Here is a 20,969-nt window from a genome sequence, read left to right as displayed (position 1 = left end):
CCTCCAGCATTGTTCTTTTGACTGAGTATTACCTTGGCTATTCGTGGCCTCTTGTTTCCATATAAATTTAATGGTAGATTTTTCAATCTCTTTAATGAATGTCATTGGAATTTTGATGGGAACTGCATTAAACATGTAGATTACTTTTGGGAGTATAGACATTTTTACTATGTTGATTCTACCAATCCATGAGCATGGGAGATCTCTCTACTTTCTATAGTCTTCCTCAATCTCTTTCTTCAGAAGTTTATAGTTTTCCTTGTAGAGTTCGTTCACATGTTTTGTTAGGTTTACACCTAGGTATTTGATTTTATTTTGAGACTATTGTAAATGGAATTGTTTTCATACATTCTTTTTCAGTTTGTTCATTATTAGTGTATAGAAATGCTAATGATTTTTCTATGTTGATTTTATATCCTGCTACCTTGCTATAGCTATTGATGATGTCTAGAAGCTTTTGAGTAGAGTTTTTTGGGTCTTTAATATATAGGATCATGTCATCTGCAAATAGGGATATTTTGACAGTTTCTTTACCTATTTGTATTCCTTTTATTCCTTCTTCTTGCCTAATTGCTCTGGCTAGGAATTCCAGTACTATGTTGAATAGGAGTGGAGATAGTGGGATCCTTGTCTAGTTCCTGATTTTAGAGGGAATGGTTTCAGTTTTTCTCTGTTAAGTATAATGCTGGCTGTAAGTTTGTCATATATAGCTTTTACAATGTTGAGGTACTTTCCTTCTATTCCTAGTTTTCTTAGAGCTTTTATCATGAAATGATGTTGGATCTTATCAAAGGCTTTTTCTGCATCTATTGAGATGATCAAGTGGTTTTTGTCTTTGCTTCTGTTAATGTGGTTTATTATGTTTATTGATTTTCGTATGTTGAACCACCCCTGCATCCCTGGGATGAAGCCTACTTGGTCGTGGTGAATAATCTTTTTAATGTGTTGTTGAATTCGGTTTGCCATTATTTTGTTGAGGATTTTTGCATCAGTGTTCATTAAGGAGATTGGCCTATAGTTCTAGTTTTTGGAAGTGTCTTTGCCCGGTTTTGGGATAAGTGTAATACGGGCTTCATAAAATGTGTTAGGCAGTTTTCCTTCCCTTTCTATTTTGTCAAACAGTATAAGAAGGGTTGGTATCAGTTCTTCTTTAAAGGTCTGATAGAATTCAGCAGAGACTACATCAGGTCCTGGACTTTTCTTTTTGGGGAGACTCTTGATTGCTGCTTCAATTTCATTTTGTGTTATAGATCTATTCAGGTGATTAATTTCCTCTTGGTTCAGTTTTGGATGATCATATGTGTCTAGAAATCTGTCCATTTCTTTAAGATTTTCGAATTTATTTGAATATAGAGTCTCGAAGTAGTCTCTGATGATTTCCTGGACTTCCATGGTGTTTCTTGTTATCTCCCCTTTAGCATTCCTGATTCTACTAATTTGGGTTTTTTTCTCTCCTCATTTTAGTCTGGTTTGTCAGGGGTCTGTCAATCTTGTTTATTTTTTCAAAGAACCAACTTTTTGTTTCTTTAATTCTTTGTATGGTTTTTTTGGTTTCTATTTCATTGATTTCAGCTCTTATTTTTATTATTTCTCTTCTTCTATTTGTTTTGGGATTTGCTTGTTCTTGTTTTTCTAGGAGTTTGAGATGGATCATTAGGTCATTGATTTGGGATCTTTCAGTCTTTTTAATATATGCACTCATGGCTATAAACTTTCCTCTCTGAACTGCCTTTTCTGTGTCCCATAGGTTCCGGTAGGTTGTGTTTTCATTTTCATTGACTTCCAGGAACTTTTTAATTTCCCCTTTTATTTCATCAATGACCCATTCTTCATTAAGTAATGAGTTATTTAGTTTCCAGCTGTTTGCAAGTTTTTTGTCTCTAGTTTTGTTGTTGAGTTCTAGTTTTATTGAATTGTGATCAGATAGTATGCATGGTATAATTTCTATTTTCTTATATTTGCTGAGACTTGCTTTGTGCCCTAAGATATGATCTACTTTGGGGAAGGGTCTATGGGCTGCTGAGAAGAATGTATATTGTGTAGAAGTTGGATGAAATGTTCTGTAGACATCAAGTAGGCCCATTTGACCTATTGTATATTTTAGATCTTGGATTTCTTTCTTTTTTGTTTGGCTGACCTATCTATTTATGGTAATGTCTCCCACAACCACTGTATTGGAGTTAATATATGCTTTTAGGTCTTTCAGGGTATGTCTGATGAAATTGGGTGCATTGACATTGGGGGCATATAAGATGATAATTATTATTTCCTTTTGGTCTATTTCCCCTTTTATTAGTATGGAATGTCCTTTATCTCATTTGATCAATGTAGGTTTGAAGTTTACTTTGTCAGAGATAAGTATTGCTACTCCTGCCTGTTTTCGGGAGCCATTGGCTTGGTAAATCTTCTTTCAGCCTTGCATCCTAAGTCTATGCTTATTTCTGTAGTGAGATGGGTCTTCTGTAAGCAACAAATTGTTGGATCTTCCTTTTTAATCCTTTTTGTCAAGCGGTGCCTTTTGATGGTGAATTAAGTCCATTAACATTAAGTGTTAGTACTGATAGGTATGTGGTGATTCCTGTCATTTAGTTGTCTTAGTTGTTTGAAGGTTTGATTGTGTGTACCTAAGTTGAGGTTACTGTCTACTTTCTTGCTTTTTCTTTTCCTATAGTTTGGTGCTGCCTGTCCTTTCATGGTTAATTTGGGTGTCACTTTCTGTGTACAGAATCCCTTGAAGAATCTTTTGTAGTGATGGCTTTGTGGTCATGTATTGTTTTATTTTCTGCTTATCATGGAAGACTTTTATTGCTCCATCTATTTTGAATGATAGTTTTGCTGGGTAGAGTATCCTGGGGTTGAAGTTATTTTCATTCATTGCCTGGAAGACCTCACCCCATGCTCTTCTTGCTTTTAATGTTTCTGTTGAGAAGTCTGCTGTGATTTTGATGGGTTTACCTTTGTATGTTATTTGTTTTTTCTCTCTTACAGCCTTCAATATTCTTTCCCTAGTTTCTGTACTTGTTGTTTTAATGATGATATGTCATGGGTTAGTTCTATTTTGATGTGGTCTGTTTGGTGTCCTGGAGGCCTCTTGCATCTGTATGGGACTATCTTTCTCTAGATTTGGGAAATTTTCTGTTACTATTTTGTTGAATATATTGCACATTCCCTTCACTTGCACCTCTTCTCCTTCTTCGATGCCCATGATTCTCAAGTTTGGTCTTTTGATGGAGTTGGTGAGTTCTTCCATTTTCTTTTCACAGGTCTTGAGGTGTTTAAATAATAGTTCTTTGGTTTTTCCTTTAATTACCATTTCATCTTCAAGTTCTGAGATTCTGTCTTCTGTTTGTTCTATTCTGCTGGATTGGCCTTCCGTTTTGTTTTGCAATTCTGTTTAGTTCTTCTTTTGAGGTTTTCTATATCCTGGGTGGTTTCCTCTTTAATGTTGTCTATTTTTGTCTTGAGTTCATTTATCTGTTTATTAATCGTGTTCTCTGTTTCACTTTGGTGTTTATATTATACAGTGCTTCTATGGTTTCCTTTATTTCTTCTTTTGCTTTTTCAAATTCTCTATGTTTGTTGTCTTGGAATTTCTTGAGTGTTTCCTGTACATTTTGGTTGACCATATCCAGTATCATGTCTATAAAATTCTCATTGAGTACCTGTAATATGTCTTCTTTTAAATTATTCTTGTGGGCTTCATTGGGCATAGTTTATCTTCATTTTGTTGGAGTCTGGATCTGAGTATCTGTTTTCTTCATTTCCCTCTGGTTCCTGTACTAAATTTTTGCTGTGGGGAAACTGGTTTCCCTGTTTTTTCTGTCTTCCTATCATTGGCCTTGATATTGTTATTGTCCCTGTACTCTGTGCAATTAAGTATTTTCTGCCTTGTATTAATACCACTAGTGATATTTAGAATGGAAGGGTGAGAGGGGATGGAAAGCAAAGAAGTTAAAGGAAAAGGGAAAAACAAATAATCAAGTAGAAAAAAAACAAAACAAAGAAACAAACAAAAAAAGTTCAAAGATATAAACAGGGAGAAACAGTGTACTAATCAACTGTAAGCTGAAAAGGCATTAGAGAGACAGAGAGAGGATGGAAAATAAAAAATAAAAGGAGTAAAGGTAAGAATAAAAATAAAAATAAAGTAAATGAAAGAAAATATATATATATAAAATAAAATAAAATAAAACAAAATAAAAAATAAAGACCTCCAAGTTCAAATGCGATGAAATTTCAGTCTTAATAATTTTGGTGTTCGTCCCTCAGCCTGCAGTCCTGGAGATAGTGCCTCAGATGTTGTTCTGTAGTTGTCTCATCAAAGGGAAGACATAAAGTAGAACAAAACTGCACACACACAAAAAAAGCCCACCAAGTGTCCCAAGTTCAATTGCAATACAGTTTCAGTAAGTTTTTCAGCATGCAGGTGTAGTTCGGTTTTCTCATCAAAGGTAAGGAGAGAGGAAAAAAAAGAGTGGAGACAGTTCTGTGAATGGCTATCTGCGCTGTGGCTTACCTGCCCGCTGCTGTCAGCCTGCTGTTGTGGAGGTGTTATTTATGCAGATCTCAGCAGTGAGTTTAACACTCACCTAGCCCCTCAGGCTTTGTTTATTTAGAGTTCTCCTGCGCTGGACTACCACTGCCACAAGGTTTCCCCTTTCCAAACACACTGGGGGAGGTGACACTTCACCCGCTTTCTCAGGCCTGTGTGTTTATTTACAGTTCACATGGGAAGTGGGTCTTCCCCCCTCTCCTGTGGAGTTTTCCTCCCACTGCCGCTTTTACAAGCTTTCCCACTCCTGATTGCTGGGTGTGTGCTGCTGCTTCTGCAGGCCGGCATGTTTGTCTACAGCTCACATGAGAGGTGGGTCTTCCCCCCTCTCCTGTGGGGTTTTCCTCCCTCCACCACTTTTACAAGCTTTCCCACTCCTGGTTGTTAAGCACATGCCCCCACTTCTGCTGGAGCCTCTCCGGCCAGGCCCGGCTTGTTTATTTACAGTTCCAGGAAGGATTCCCCTCCCCCCGTCTTTGGAGCTCAGGGCGCCCCACCCCCTTTGCCACGTGTCTTTATTGTTCTTATTGCTTATTACTCAGTTTCTCTTTTTTCCCCGGGTGGAGGTCGGTCTGTCCAGGGGGCTATGCCGTTCTGGCCCAGGCTTGTCTGTGGGAGTACCACATACCGCTTAGCTCACCTGGTCTGCATCTTCCCAAGCCGTCTGGGCACGGATGACTGGTGGCCTGGGGGCCCTCCTGGTTTCTCCATTTAATGTGAAGTGAAGATTCTCTGCATGGGCTGGAGGTGTGGAGGGGTTAAAGTTTTGCCTCTTCTTGGTGGCCTTGCCTGCAAGGTATGTCTCCAGCGTTTCTCCAAGATTTCACTGTAGGAGGCACACTTTCTGCTTCCTCCCTCTAGCCGCCATCTTGGAATCAGCCCAAGATCTATTTTTTATGTTTTCTTATTTTTATGACATTATCTCCTCAAGTTTTTCCAAGGACCCAGGTTATTATTTAGACTATCTAATGTTTTTTAGCTTTTTATTAGTATATATTAGTTGTGCAGAGGTATTTCATTGTGATATTTACACATGTGCTTACAATATATCTTAAAGTAACCCCTCTATCATTTTCCTTCATCTCTTCCCCCTTTTTAGAACAATTTCAACAAGATTCATTGGTCTATTTCCATACCCATATACACAGTACATTGACCATATTCATCCTTCTTCACTCTCCATTTACCCTTCCTCTTCCCACTGGCACCCTTGCCCAAACAGAACCTGTCTTACTTTTCTGCCCTTCATTTTTTTAAGTGTATATTGATTGTTAAAGGTTGCTTTTATTTGATATTTCATACATGTACATGTTGTACTTTAATCAGATTAAGCCCTTCTGTTACCTATTATTGCCATACTCTATTACTCAGTATATTTTGATGCATTTTGATATACTGTATACTTTATACACAGATGCAATGTATTTCAGTATTATTCTGTCTCTATCACACTTTTCCTTTCCCATATATATGTGTGTATATATATATATTTATGTGTATATTTTCTTTTAAGTCTAGCTTCCAATATGAAGGAAACACAACCTTTGTCCTTGTGAGCCTGGCTTACTTTGCTAACATAATGATCTCAAGTTCCATCCATTTACCTGCAAACAACATACTGTCATTCTTCTTTATTTCTGAGTAATACTTCAGAAATAGTATTACTACTATTCTGTGAGATGGTGGCTCACATCTGTAATCCTAACTACTCAGGAGGCAGAGATCAGGAAGATCATGGTTTGAAGTCAGGCCAGGTGAAATAGTTCATGAGACCTATCTTGAAAAAACCCATCACAAAAAAGAGCTGGTGAAATGGCTCAAAGTTTAAGTCCTGAGTTCAATCCAGGCTGATTCCAAAGCTTGACTATTGTGAATAGTGCTGCAATAAGCACAGGTGTCCAAGTGGCTCTATTGTACCCTTGTTTACATTCCTTTGGGTATATGCCCCCTAATGGTATCACTGAATCATATGGTAGGTCTATTTTTAGTTTCTTTCATTTTCTTTTTGTTTTTGGTGATACTGAAGTTGGAATTCAGGGCTTTGCACTTGCAAAGCAGGTGCTTTACCTCAGTCTTATTTGTAGTTTCTTGAGGAACCTCCACACTGCCTTCTTCAGTGATTGCACTATTTACATTCCCACCAACAGTGAATAAGAATTCCTTCCTATCTCAGAGTCATAAAAATTTTAAAGTTTGGGGGGATGGGTGGGCAAAGGTGTGGCCCTCTGTACTGGAGAATAAAGCCCTGAAGTTTATTGCCAAAAAAAAAAAAAAGAGTTCCTTCTTCCCCTACCCTCTGCAAACATTTGTTGTTCTTTGTTATTGATGATAGCTATTCTGACTGGAGTGAGGTAAAATTTCAATATTGTTTTGACTTGATTTCATTTATGGCCAAGGATATTCAGCATTTCTTTATGTTTTATTGGCCATTTGTACTTCTTTTGAGAATTGTCTGTTCACTTCATTTATCCATTTATTCAATGGGCTATTTAGGGTTTTGGTGGGTTTTTTTTGTTTTTTTTTTTTTGTGCTCCCTATATATTCTGGTTATTAATCCCTTGTCAGACATATAGCTGGCAAAGGTTTTCTCCCATTCCATAGCCTATCTCTTCAGTGTAGGGGCTGTTTCCTTTGCTGTACAGATACTTTTAATGTCACTCACCTTAAAATAGATGGAAGACACAAAAACATTTTCCGACATCCCATGACTTTGGTGGGCTACTGTGATCTGTTCGGAGAATGCTAAGTGTCTTTCCCTCAAAGAATCCTCCATTTTAGGTTCTCTTTGTATATTCTCATCACTCTTGGCTAACTACTACCTAACAATAGCAGATTGTTTAAAGAGTTAGAAATAATTCCAAAATGATAATTAATCATTATCTAAAAGGATAACTATCTTCATTCCAATTCCATCCATAGACCACTACTCATGCCCAAACTCCATCAGTTCCTCCTAGACCAATCATCTGTCTTTGTTTATTTTCCTTATCAGCATCATCAGATTTATTTTCTTTTTTTGGCTATACTGGGGCACAAATTCAGGGCGTCGCACTTGCTTGGCAAGTGTTCTACCATTTGAGCCATGCCTCGGTTCTATCATCTGAAATTTCTGCAACATTTACTATTTTTAGGTTCAGAATAAACAAAGTTTCTTTTTTCTTCAAAGTATGATTATCTTGCATACAAATGAGCTTTTCACTGCAATTTTCTAAATTTATACAATACAAATAATAGGAAAAAAACAACATTTTACTTCTGGAAGACCTTAGTGATAAACAGTTCATTTTTATAGCCTCAGTCCTGAGGAGAACTCAGTCCTAGAGCTGGGTGCCAGTGACTCATGCCTGTAATTCTAGCTACTCAGGAGGCAGAGATCAGAAGGATCACAGTTCAAAGCCAACCCAGGCAAATAGTTCACAAGACCCTATCTCAAAAATGACACTTCACAAAAAAGGACTGGTAGAGTGGCTCAAAGTGTAGGCCCTGAGTTCAAATCCCAGTACTGCAAAAAAAAAGTTTAAGAAATAAAAAGGCTTAAGTTTACTGTAAAAATAATGAGTCAACAATTCCAAAAATGTTATGCAGCAGAAGGGAAAGATGTTGTGGGCCAGCTGGGAAGCAAGTTCACACCAGCAGTGCTCACTAAAGTGAGTTCCTGCCTGCAATCTATCATCTGCTGGCTAGACAGAGAGCTGAAAACATTTGGAATGGTGAGAGTAAGTACAACTTAATAAGAGTATCAAGTACTGTTCAATAAGCTGTCTGACCATTCAATGTTAATTTGAGTTAGAAATTAATGGAAGGGCCCAGGAATAACTGAAGGAAATTTGTAGACCATGTAAAAGCAGGATCTGAAGGAAACTTTGAAACCTGAATTTTGGACCCCAGGGCCAAATTCTTGGGCTTCCACATGACAGCTGCAGCCACTTGCCCTTATATGCTAAATAAAGAGACAGTTATAGTGAAGGACAGAGCAGGGATATTTGTTACATGGCCCAGGATATGCCATGGAAAGAGCACTCAGCCATATTTAGCCATTTTGGGGGTACAGATGTAAGCTTTGGCTTTAAATAGACAAAGAATTAGGGCAGGGACAAAAGCTATGCACAGTTAAACAGCCCCAGTCACAAGTGTGTTCCAGGAGTCCAGTGGGAACTGATTGAACATTACCTCAGTCCCTGTTCATCTAGGGTTCTGGAGAAGTTATTATCCCTCTCATCACTTGAAGAGAGCAAACTGGTTCCCAAGAGATAATTACTCCTGCTCCAGGTTGTAGTCTTTTCACTTTAGGCAATTGTCCTCATTTGGAGGGGTGGTCTGTCCTGCAAGACTCTGTTGTTTCTTAAGGATATTTTGGTTCCTCCTAATGAAGATGTTACCAGTTCTGTCCTTCCTTAATTTCAAGGTGGCTATAGGAGAGAATGACTCAGAGCCACAAGACAATAGGTATGAAATGGAGACAGAGATGCCAAATTTTTTCCTGTTTTTAGTTCATTCATGGGCCCAAGAAAGGAGTCAGTGATTCTTTTCAGCAAAAACAGTTTAAGTAGCTCTTACAGCCTCATCTCCCAGACCAAAGTCTATGTGTTACTAAAAAATCAACATTTCTTTAAAAAACTTAAAAGTTAGTCAGGTGCTGGTGGCTCACACCTACAGTCCTAGCTACTAAGGAAGCAGAGATAGGAGGATCTTGTTTTAAAGACAGTCCAGGAAAATACTTGGAGAGACCCTATCTTGAAAATACCCAACACAAAAAAAGACTAGTGGAGAAGTCAAGTGGTAGGATGCCTACCTAGGAAGCATGAGACCCTGAGTTCAAACCCCAGTATTGCCAAAAAACATAAAAATAAAGGTTAAAAAAAATCAATATTTCTACATTCTTCCTAAAGGCTAATGATGACTAGTAACCAAATAAGAACTAAGAAAACAGCTATCAGATTTTAACTTTACTTGCATTTTTTCAAATGAAAGTGTCTTAATAGTCTCACAAATTACTCTATGATTTTTTTTTCATTCTTCTTCATGGCTGAGTAAAATTCCATTGTGTATAAATACTACATTTTCTTAATCCATTCAACAGTAGTGGGGCATCTTGGCTGTTTCCATAACTTGGCTATTGTGAATAGCACTGCAATAAACATGAGTGTGCAGGTGCCTCTAGGGTAACCTGAGTGGCAGTTCTTTGATTATATCTCTAGGAGTGAGATCACTGGATCATATGGTAGATATATGTTTAGTTTTTTTAAAAAGCTTCCATATTGTTTTCCAGAGTGGTTGCACTAGCTTGCATTCCCACCAGCAGTGTACGAGGGTTCCTTTTTCCCCACATCCACTCCAAAACCTGTTGTTGGTGGTGTTGCTGATGATAGCTATTCTAACAGGTGTGAGGTGGAATCTTAATGTGGTTTTGATTTGCATTTCCTTTATGGCCAGAGATGTGAGCATTTTTTCATGTTTTTTTGGCCATTTGAATTTCTTCTTTTGAGAAAGTTTTTTTAGTTCAGTTGCCCATTTCTTTATTGGCTCATTAATTTTGGGAAAGTTTAGTTTTTTGAGTTCCCTGTATATTCTGTTATCAGCACCTTGTCTGATGTATAGGTGGCAAATATTTTCTCCCACTCTGTGGGTGGTTGCTTCAGTTTACATATCATTCTTTTGTTGTGCAGAAGCTTTTTAATTTCATGTAGTCTCACTTGTCCTATTTTCTCTTAGTTGCTGAGCTGCTGGGGTTCTATTGAGGAAGTTGTTGCCTATGCCTATTGCTTTCAGAGTATTCCTTGCTCTTTCTTGTACTAACTTCAGAGTTTAGAGTCTGATATTAAGTTTCTTGATCCATTTTGAGTGGATACTAGTACAGGGTGATAAACATGGATCTAGTTTCAGGTTTTTGCAGGCAGATAACCACATTTCCCAGCAACATTTGTTGAAGAGGCTGTCTTTTCTCCATTGTATGTCTTTGGCACCTTTGTTAAAAATAAGGTGGGCATAGCTGTGTGGACACATATCCAGGGCCTCTATTCTGTTTCACTGGTCTTCATGTCCATTTTTGTTCCAGTACCATGCTGTTTTTATTGCTATTGCTTTATAATATAGATTGAAGTCAGGTATTGTGATACTTCCAGCATTGCTCTTTTTGCTGAGTATTGCCTTGGCTATTCACAGTCTCTCGTGTTTCCAAATGAACTTCAGGGTAGATTTTTCAATCTCTGTGATGAATGTCATTGGTATTTTGATGGGAATTGCATTAAACATGTAGATTGCTTTTGGTAGCCATTTTTACTATGTTGATTCTACCAATCCATGAGTACAAGAGATCTTTCCACTTTCTGTAGGCTTCCTCAATCTCTTTCTTCAGAGGTTTATAGTTCTCCTAGTAGAGGTCATTCACATCCTTTGTTAAGTTTACTCCTAGGTGTTCGATTTTTTTTGAAGCTATTGTAAATGGAATTGTTTCCATATATGCTTTTTTAATTTGTTTCATGGTTGGTGTATAGAAAAGCTAATAATTTTTGTAAGTTGATTTTGTATCCTGCCACCTTGCTGTAACTGTTTATTGTGTCTAGGAGTTTTTGGGTAGAGTTTTTTGGGTCTTTAAGATGTAGGATCATGTCATCTGCAAAAAGGGATATTTTGACAGTTTCTTTACCTATTTGTATTCCTTTTATTTCTTCTTCTTGCCTAATTGCTCTGGCCAGGAATTCCAGAACTATGTTGATTAGGAGTGGGGATAGTGAGCACCCTGGTCTTGTTCCTGATTTTAGGTGAAATGGTTTCAGTTTTTCTCCATTAAGTATGATATTGGCTAAAGGTTTGTCATATATAGCCTTTACAATGTGGAAGTACATTTGTTATATTCCTAGTTTTCTTAAAGCTTTCATCATTTTGGTGTTGGATCTTATCCAAGGCCCTTCCTGCATCTATTGAGATAATCAAGTGGCTTTTGTCTTGCTTCTATTAGAGTGCTGTATTACATTTATAGATTTGTGTATATTGAATCACCACTGCAACCCTGGGATGAAGCCAACATGGTCATGGTGAATATCTTTCTGATGCGTTGTTGGATTCGGTTTGCCATTACTTTATTGAGGATTTTTGCATCAATGTTCTTTAAGGAGATTGGTCTGTAGTTCTCCTTTTGGGATGTGTCTTTGTCTGGTTTTGGGATGAGTGTGATACTGGTTTCACAGACTGAGTTAGGCAGTGTTCCTTCCCTCTGTGTTTCATGGAAAGTTTAAGGAGAGTTGGTATTAGTTCTTCTTTAAGGGTCTGATAGAATTAGCAAAGAATCCATCAGGTCCTGGATCTTTCTTTTTTGGGAGACTCTTTATTGCTGCTTCAATTGCATTTTGTATTATAGATCTATTCAGGTGATTAATATCCTCTTGGTTCAATTTTGGATGGTCATAAGTATCCAGAAATTTGTACAGTTCTTTAAGATTTTCAAATTTATTGGAATATAGGTTCACAAAGTAGTCTCTGATGGTTCCCTGGATTTCCGTGGTATTTGTTATTATCTTCCCTTTTGCATTTGTGATTTTACTGATTTGGGTTTTTTCTCTCCTGATTTTTGTCAGGTTTACCAGGGGGTCTGTCAATCTTATTTATTTTTTCAAAGAATCAGATTTTTGTTTCATTGATTCTTCGTATGGTTTATTTTTTGTTTGTTTCTATTTCATTAATTTCGGCCCTTATTTTTATTATTGCTCTCCTTCTGCTTGCTTTGGGTTTTGCTTGTTCTTGTTTTTCTAGGAGTTTGAGATGTAGCATTTGGTCATTGATTTAAGATCTTTCTTTCCTTTTAATATATGCACTCATGGCTATAAACTTTCCTCTTAGGACTGTCTTTGTTGTGTCCCATAGGTTCTGGTAGGTCATGTTTTCATTTTCATTAACTTCCAGGAAACTTTTAATTCCCTCTTTTATTTCATCAATGACCCACTGATCAGTGAGCAATGTGCTGTTCAGCTCCCAATTGTTTGCATGTTTTCTACTGTTATTTTTGTTGTTGAATGCTAGTTTTAATGCATTGTGATCAGATAGAATGCATGGGATTATTTCTATTTTCTTATATTTGCTGAGGCTTGCTTTGTGCCCTAAGATATGATCAATTTTGGAGAAAGTTTCACAGGCTGCTGAGAAGAAGGTATATTGTGCAGAAGTTGGATGAAATATTCCATTGACATCAGCTAGGTCCATTTGATCTATGGTGTGACTTAGTTCTAGAATTTCTTTCTTTATTTTTTGTTTGAATGACCTATCTATTGGTGATGGGGGGGTATTAAAGTGCCACCACCACTGTGTTGGAGTCTATATATTCTTTTATGTCCTTCAGAGTATGTTTAATGAAATTCAGTGCACTGATGTTGGTGCATATAGGTTAATAATTGTTATTTCCTTTTGGTGTATTTCTCCTTTTATTAGTATGGAGTGCCCTTCTTTACCTCACTTGATCAATGTAAGTTTGAAGTCTACTTTGTCTGAGATAAGTATTGCTACTCCTGCCTGTTTTCAGGAGCCATTGGGTTGGTAAATCTTATTCCAGCCTTTCACCCTAATCCAGTGTTCATTTCTGTCAATGAGATGTGTTTCCTATAAACAAGAGATTGTTGGATATTCCTTTTTAATCCAGTTTGCCAAATGGTGTCTTTTGATAACATTCAGTGTTAATATTGATAGGTATGTGGTGATACCTGTAATTTAGTTGTTTTAGTTGGTTAATGGTTTGATTGTGTGCAGCTGAATCAATGTTACTTTCTAATTCTTTATCTTTTCTTCTCCTGTGGTTTGATACTACCTGTCTTCTCATGGTTTTTTGTTTGTTTTCATTTTCTGTGTGCAGAATTCCTTGAAGAATCTTCTGTAGTGGTGGCTTGGTGGGCATATATTGTTTTAGTTTCTGCCTATCATTTAAGACTTTTATTGCTCCAACTATTTTGAATGATAGTTTTGCTGGGTAAAGTATCCTGCGGTTGAAGTTATTTTCATTCATTGCCCGAATACCTCACTCCATACCTTTCCTGTTTTTAAGGTTTCTGTTGAGGAATCTGCTGTGATTTTGATGGGTTTACCTTTATATGTTATTTGTTTTTTTTTTCCTCTTATGGCCTTCAATATTCTTTCTCTATTCTCTTGCTTGTTGTTTTAATGATAATATGTTGTGGGTAGTTCTATTTTGGTCAAGTCTGTTTGGTGTCTGGGAGGCTTTCTGTACCAGAATGGGCATAGCTTTCTCTACATTTGGGAAATTTTCTGTTAATATTTTGTTGAATATATTACAAATCCTTTTGCTTGTACCTCTTCTCCTTCTTCAATGCCCATGATTCTCAGGTTTGGTCTTTTGATGTAGTCCATGAGTTCTTGCATATTCCTTACGTAGGTCTTGAGTTGTTTGACTAATAGCTCTTCAGTTTTTCCTTTTTTTCCATTTTATCTTCAAGTTCTGAGATTCTGTCTTTTACTCATTCTAGTCTGCTGGATTGGCTTTCCATTGTGTTTCATGTTTCTGTTTCATTCTTTTTTCTGAAGTTTTCCATATCATGGGTCACTTCCTCTTTCATATTGTCAATTTTTGTCTTTAATTCATTTCTATTTATAGTGTCTCTGTTTCACTTTGGTGTTTATTTAGGGCTCTGTGAGTTCATTTATTTGTTTCTGTGTCTTTAGCATTCTTGATTTTTGGTGTCTTAAAATTTCTTGAGTGCCTCTTGTACATTTTGGTTAACCATGCCTGGTAACATCTCCATGAAATTCTCATTGATTACTTGCAAGATTTCTTCTTTGAGGCTGTCCTTGTAGGCAACGTTGGGTTTCTTGGCATCATTTATCTTTGTTTTGTTGAAGTCCAGAAATGGATATCTGTTTTCTTCATTTCCCTCTGAATCCTGTGTTAAATTATTTTTAGGAAGAGAATTGTTTCCATCCCTTTTTCATCTTTTCGTTGCTCCACTTGGTACTGTGTAACAATATTCTTGATAGGCTTGTTGGTGGTTTCAGTCACCAGTTTTCTTTCCCTTGGTTTAATTTTGTTTTGTGGCTGTATTGGGTTTTTAGCTTAGTGTGTGTGTGTGCTAGTTCTGTCCTGGTATGGTTGTAATTTAGTATTAACTAATTCACAACAGTAAAACTAAGAAAACAAAAAAACAAAACAAAAACCCCAAAGAAATCAATTGGGAGAGATGAACAAACACAAACAAACAAGAAACAAAATAAACAAACAAACACAAAAGAACTCCAGGTTCAGAAACAATAGAATTTCAGTCTTAGTTTAAGTTCTGGTGTTACTCCTCCAGCATCCAGTTCTGGTGTTGGTATTTAAGCAGAAGCTCTGTTGTAGTCTTGCCAGGTGGCTAGGTAGTGTTCTTTTTTCTTCTGTCTTTCATCAGCAGCTGCTTAATCAGCTCCTCTCTCAATGATGTGTGCCAGTTTAAGTTTGTATGTTGTCCTCAGGTTCAGAGATCAGCTCTGTAGCTCACCAGCTGTCCTGCTTTGGAGTTTGGTTTTTGCTGTGCTAGTTTACTGGGGGCTTGTTTCCTTGCCTCACCCCCTTTCTGTGGGGCAAGGTCAGTGATCTGTCAACTGGCCCCCTGCTGTCAGTGTGTTTTGATAGTTTGCTAATTGTTTTTCAATTTTGCAGTGTCATTTGACTTTAGATGTTGCTCTCTGGCTCAGGAGATGAGCTTTCTTGACTGCTACCTGCCCTATTTCAGGCAATGGCTTCTCATCAGCCCACTGCCGGCCTTCTGCCTTTCCAGCCTTTGCTTACTGAAAGTTTGCAAAGAGATCAGCTCCTTGCCTCTCCCCTCTTCTCTGGTGCTTTCAGCATTCCTGCCCCCTCTGCTGTTTGATAGTTTTTAGTTCATTGTTTATTCAGGTTTTTTTTTGGCAGCAGTGTCAGTCTGCCCAGGGGTCTATGCTGGTTCATCCTAGGGGTGGCAGGGGGAATACTGTGTAATGCTTGGTGCTCACGTATTTGGTCTGCTGAGTGTCTCCCAAGCAGGTTTGGAGCCAAAGTCTGGCAGTGGTGGGAGTCCTCCTGTTTTCTCAGTGTAACATGGCATGGAGAAGCTTTCTATGGGCTAGGGGTTCAGGGTGTTGAAGTTTTGATTCACCTTGGTGCTTTATTTCCACCAAGTGTGGCTTCAGTGACTCAGCAAGATTTTTGATTCTCAGAGCTCATGCTGACTGCTTCTGTGCCCCAGTAGCCATCTTGGATATCCTAATTTATTTCTTATTTGGATGTGTTCTCTCTACCTACATACTAATATTATTCTACAGTTCTGCAAAATTTTGTCACTGTCTTAATCTTTCTCTCACTTAGTGTCACTTCCTATTCCTTCTGCAAGAACTCATTGCCCTGAGCTACCAGCTCACTGATTTGTTTTTCAGGTGTATTCATTCTGAAAAACAGTATCCACTAAACAGTAATAAGATCTAACCTAATACTTGGCTTATTAAATGTGTTAGTTACTTTTGCATAGCTGTGAGCAAGTACCTGAGAGAACAAATTCATGCGTTCTCAATTAATATGGTCATGTATACTGATTGAATACTAACTCTGATGTAAAACACATTTGATGACTGCATTCAAATTCAGTCCATGATTACTTGCCCCATGCTTGAGCAGAACATCATGGTGGTAGAAGCATGTAGGAGAAGAGACTGCTCACAGGAAACTGAAAGAGGGAACAGAAAGGGGTTCAGGACATGATAGAGCTCAAAGGAGACACCTCCACTGACTCACTGTCTCCAGCTAGGTACCTCCTCCAAAAGTTGCCAGAACCTCCCAAAATAATGCCACCAGCTGGTGACCAAGTGTTCAGTACAGGAGCCTGTGAGGGACATTTCATATTTAAATCATAACCTTAAGTTATTCCAGCTATTAGATTTTCATAGTAAATATCTCTAATTGGTCCTCCATAACTGATTTTCCTTTTTAAAAAATGCTCTTATTAGTATATGATAGTTATACGGGGGTTTGGTTGTGACATTTTCATATATACATGTGTTGTACCCAGGTTTGGTTCATGCCCTCCATTAATCCCCCTCTTTTTCCACTCCCCTTCTTAAAAAGACTTTGATAGGTTTCAATGTTCCATATTCATACATGTGTAGAAAGTACCTCAACTATATTCACCCTCCTTTACCCTTCCCTTCCTGCTTACCTTCCCCTTTGCATGAATTGTTTTATATTCCTGTCCTTCATTGCATAATCTATTTTCTTATTCATGTTTTCAATTTCCTCCTTTAAGCCTCTATGGATACTTATTATGCTTCTTAAAAATATTATGCCTATTAAAAAATCATTTTTGGTAAGGGAATATGGTTGATAGACTTCATATACTTATATGAACTAGAACAAAGAAACCTTTTGCAATTGCTTGTAAGTGAGGCAGGGATGGGGTTGAGGGCAGAGATGGTGGAGATGATCAAAACAATGTATAATATAAGCCTATTTGGAATTCTCACCATGAATCCCCCATTTACAACAAATATATCCTAATAAAAAATTTTTGGTTTTTGGGCAGGGTGGAGTGGTTCAAGTGGCCTAGGAAGCATGAGACCCTGAGTTCAAACTCTTATGCTGCCAAAAACCCCAAAATTCTTTTTCTGTATAGTCTATTCATTTGGCTTTCTCTTTGAAGGATTTCCCAGTTTGCTTTTTTTCTTTCTTTTCATGATGTTTATATTCCCCTCATTTTGCAATTTTTTTTCCTCTGAACACATGGTCCATTGTGATCTGGAGTAATATTCAAATAATTTAGTTACTATCTAAACATGGACACCAACTAAGCAGAGCAGAATGTTGAATACATTACAACAAGTACACAGCCACTGGAACTACCTGACATGGGCTCAATGGCTACGTCTTGGCCCAATGTGAAGTTCTCTGTCAGCTAACCACAGTAGTTATATATGTCATCATATCCTGACTAAATCCCCAGGTTACAAAGGCTTTGTCCTAAAAAAACACTCATTTAATCACAATTCTGATGTTGATTCATTTCATCTAAATTGGCAGTTGACAGAACACTTTTTAAATCTCATCTCTGAACTACTAAAATGCTATTCAACATTTTTTAAAGATTTAAAGATAAAGCATTTTATGATGGCAAAAGGTTTAAGATGATAAGATAAAACACTTAAAAGAAAAGGCTGGTACTTGTGAATATTCTATTCATCAGCCAACAAAGGTATTCTTTCTCTTTCATGATTTAGCATCATACCAAATTATAATCATGGATTATTATACATAGTAAGTTTATTTACATTAGAGTTTAACAAAACAATGGTGAGATTTATCTACCACTATACTATTTACTAATCTCTTTAAATATTTGGGCCCAACACTTATGAGTTCAATTAGCCTGACTTGCCAGTAGATGGAGAGTGTGGACAGTTTATGGTCTTGAGGTCATCATAGCCTTTAAATATAGCTGTTAAAGTACAATGTTTATGTACAAGGTCTTGTCTTAATCTGGTGAAAATTTAGTGTTCTAGTTTCAAAAGTGAATTTAGAATAAGTCCTTTTCAGCCAGGAACGGGTGGCTTATGCTTGTAATCCTAGCTACTGGGAAGGGGAAGACAGAGATTAGGAGGATTATGGATTGAAGCCAGCCCAAACAAATAATTCCAGAGAACCTACTTTGAAAAAAATTCATCATAAAAAGGGACTGATGGAGTAGCTCAAGCAGTAGAGGGCCTGCTTAGCAAGCATGAGACACTAAATTCAAAACCTCAGTACCACAAAAGAAAAAAGTTCATTTTCCTCTAAATCACTAAATATGAGTAAAACAAGCCTTTTTAAAAAATATGCCTCCTCTAAATCTCCCTATACTTGGGAGAGAGAGGACAAAAGAGAATAATGGAGGAGGTAAATTCAAGTATGATATATTGTCAGAACTTTTGTAAATGTCACAATGTACCCCCAGCTCAATGACAATAGAAAATAAATAATTAAAAGTAAAAAATAAAAATAAATCTCCCTATACTTGTACTTATTTGGGAAGAAAAGGGAAGAGGCTTAGCACCAGAAATAGTAATAATGACAACAAAAATAAAGGTCTCACCATTTCGAGCTGGGTGCTGTACCTTCTACCTGCTAGCAGAAAAGGATATGCAGGTATTGTCCTGGAGCCTGAGGGTTGGTTGGTTGGTTCCCCAGGAATTCACTTGTCCTCACTAAATCAGGGAAGAATAGTTATTCCATAAGCAGATTCCAGCTAGTGGAAAAACAGCTGTAGATGTTTAGACTTACTGGGTTTTCTTGTGTCATAGGGCTTTTCCTTACAGAACTTCCTTCCTTTCTTCCATGGTTCTTATTATGAGTAGCGAGACATTCGTAGCCTAGGCTGGTGCACAAGTAAACTCCAAATGCCATAAAACTATACTGTTAGATATTCAGATGCTCACATTTCAAATCTAGCATTTGCACCTAAATCAAACTGACTGCATCAAGTTACATAATCTTGCTTTTGAATTTAGGCCTACAATCTTCAGTGAATTTTAATTTTGGAGACAATGAAAAGAAGAAAGTTTCCTTGGTATTTACTTGAAAAACTAAACCTACAAATACAGGTTCCTGATAAATTATCAGGAAACAGGCTAAGGCATAGACATAATTAAAGTTCACCTATGATGAGAATTAAAATGTTCAAAGGTTTTATTTAATTAATTTATTATTATTATTTGGTGGGACTGGGGTTTGAACTCAGGGCTTGATGCTTACAAAGAAGGCACCCTACTGCTTGAGCCAAGCCTCCAGTTCACTTTGTTCTGATAATTTTGGAGATGGGCTCTCCCAAACTATTTGCCTAGGCTGTCCTGGAACAGCAATCATAGGGATCTCAGCTTCCCAAGTAGCTAGGATTACAAGCCACTGATGCCAGTCAATTTTTAAATGATTCTTGTTTTTAAACATTTTTATGTGTGAAAGTTCTAACAAGGACTGGGTAGTTCAAGTGGTGGAGAGCCTGCTTAGCAAGCACAAAGCCCAGAGTTCACTCCAGTACTGCAAATGAAATGAAATAATAAAAACAGTGCTTGGCGCACACCTGTAAGCCTAAATACTCAGGAGGCAGAGATCAGGAGGATCTTGGTTCAAAGCCATCCCAGGGGAAATAGTTCGTGAGATCCTATCTCGAAAAATTCCATCACATAAAAGGGGATGGTGGAGTTATTCAAGCTGAAGTACTGCAAAAATAAACAAATAAATATAAAATAGTACTAGTACTAACGAATGTATTAATCAGGATTGACAATATGAAACAAGGATGACTGGAAGGAGTATAAACTGATAGACGTTTTCAAGAGGGCAATTTTGCAATCCTCAAAAAATTGATAAGTATTCATATTTCCTAAGTCAGGAATTTATTGTGCTAATTTATGGTAGAGAAAAATGTGTAACAACCTAAAATTATAAAACATTGCTGTTTTCATGACAATCCATTTCTAACCTGCTTCTGCGCCTTGGAGGCTGGAAGGTAAAAACTGTGCTTCCTGGTGCCTGGCCATGGGGCCGAAGACAGGTTTGTCTCCGCCAATCAGATGCAGGGATCCATGCGCGGGACTCTAGCCCTGGCGGCGCTTTGAAACGCTGCAAACCTGCTTTGTTCTGCCTGCCATTAGCCCTGTGGGTTGACAGTTTCCTGGTGGCAGTTTTGGCTCGGGGTCTCAGAACTTTCAGTATGAGTCTGGTGAGTGGCAGTTCCAGATAGTCTGTCAGCCATCCAGTGCCCAATAACGAGTTCTGTTTATTTCTGCTCTAGGATCAATCTGCAATTGAACCATCTCCAACAAAGTATCCATTCCATAGTTGTGGCACATCGATTTAAAAATCACATGAATACTATTTAATGATACAGGAGTAAAGTCTGCAGTTTTTTACTGTCTCTAATTTGTTTACTGATTTATTTCAATGACTTATAATTTATACAGAACTATTTATTCTAAAAACTATTTTCTTGGGCTTTTTTTGTTTTTGTTTTGTTTTGTTTTTTTCAAATGATTTGGTTTAACTCGAGGTACAACAGAGTACAACAAAGACAAAAAAAGCAGAGTCTGGGAGCATTCCTGACTGGGTTTACTTTAAATTCACTGCTGAGGTACAGATGGCTGACACAGTGGATGACAAACTAGACACACGAGGCACTATATTATGATTTTGGGTTTTTTTTTTTTTTTTTTTTACACAAGTTTGTCTTAAATGTGCAACAGACTTCAGGACAACACTTCATTCTACCTGTAGGTGGCGAAAGATGTTATGGCAGGGAATCCCAGATGTTTAATAGGAATGAAATCAGGCCACCATCTCAGGCACAAAGAGCAGCTGACTTTTTGCCAGATTTCTTAATCCCCCCTGTGGCCGGAGGCCCTTCCCGTTGGCCTTCACTTTAGCTGAATTTCTTCTTTTTGTTTCTGC

This window comes from Castor canadensis, chromosome 9 (assembly GCF_047511655.1).
Source record: "Castor canadensis chromosome 9, mCasCan1.hap1v2, whole genome shotgun sequence".
Classification (NCBI taxonomy): Eukaryota; Metazoa; Chordata; class Mammalia; order Rodentia; family Castoridae; genus Castor; species Castor canadensis.
This window is presented reverse-complemented; position numbering follows the sequence as displayed.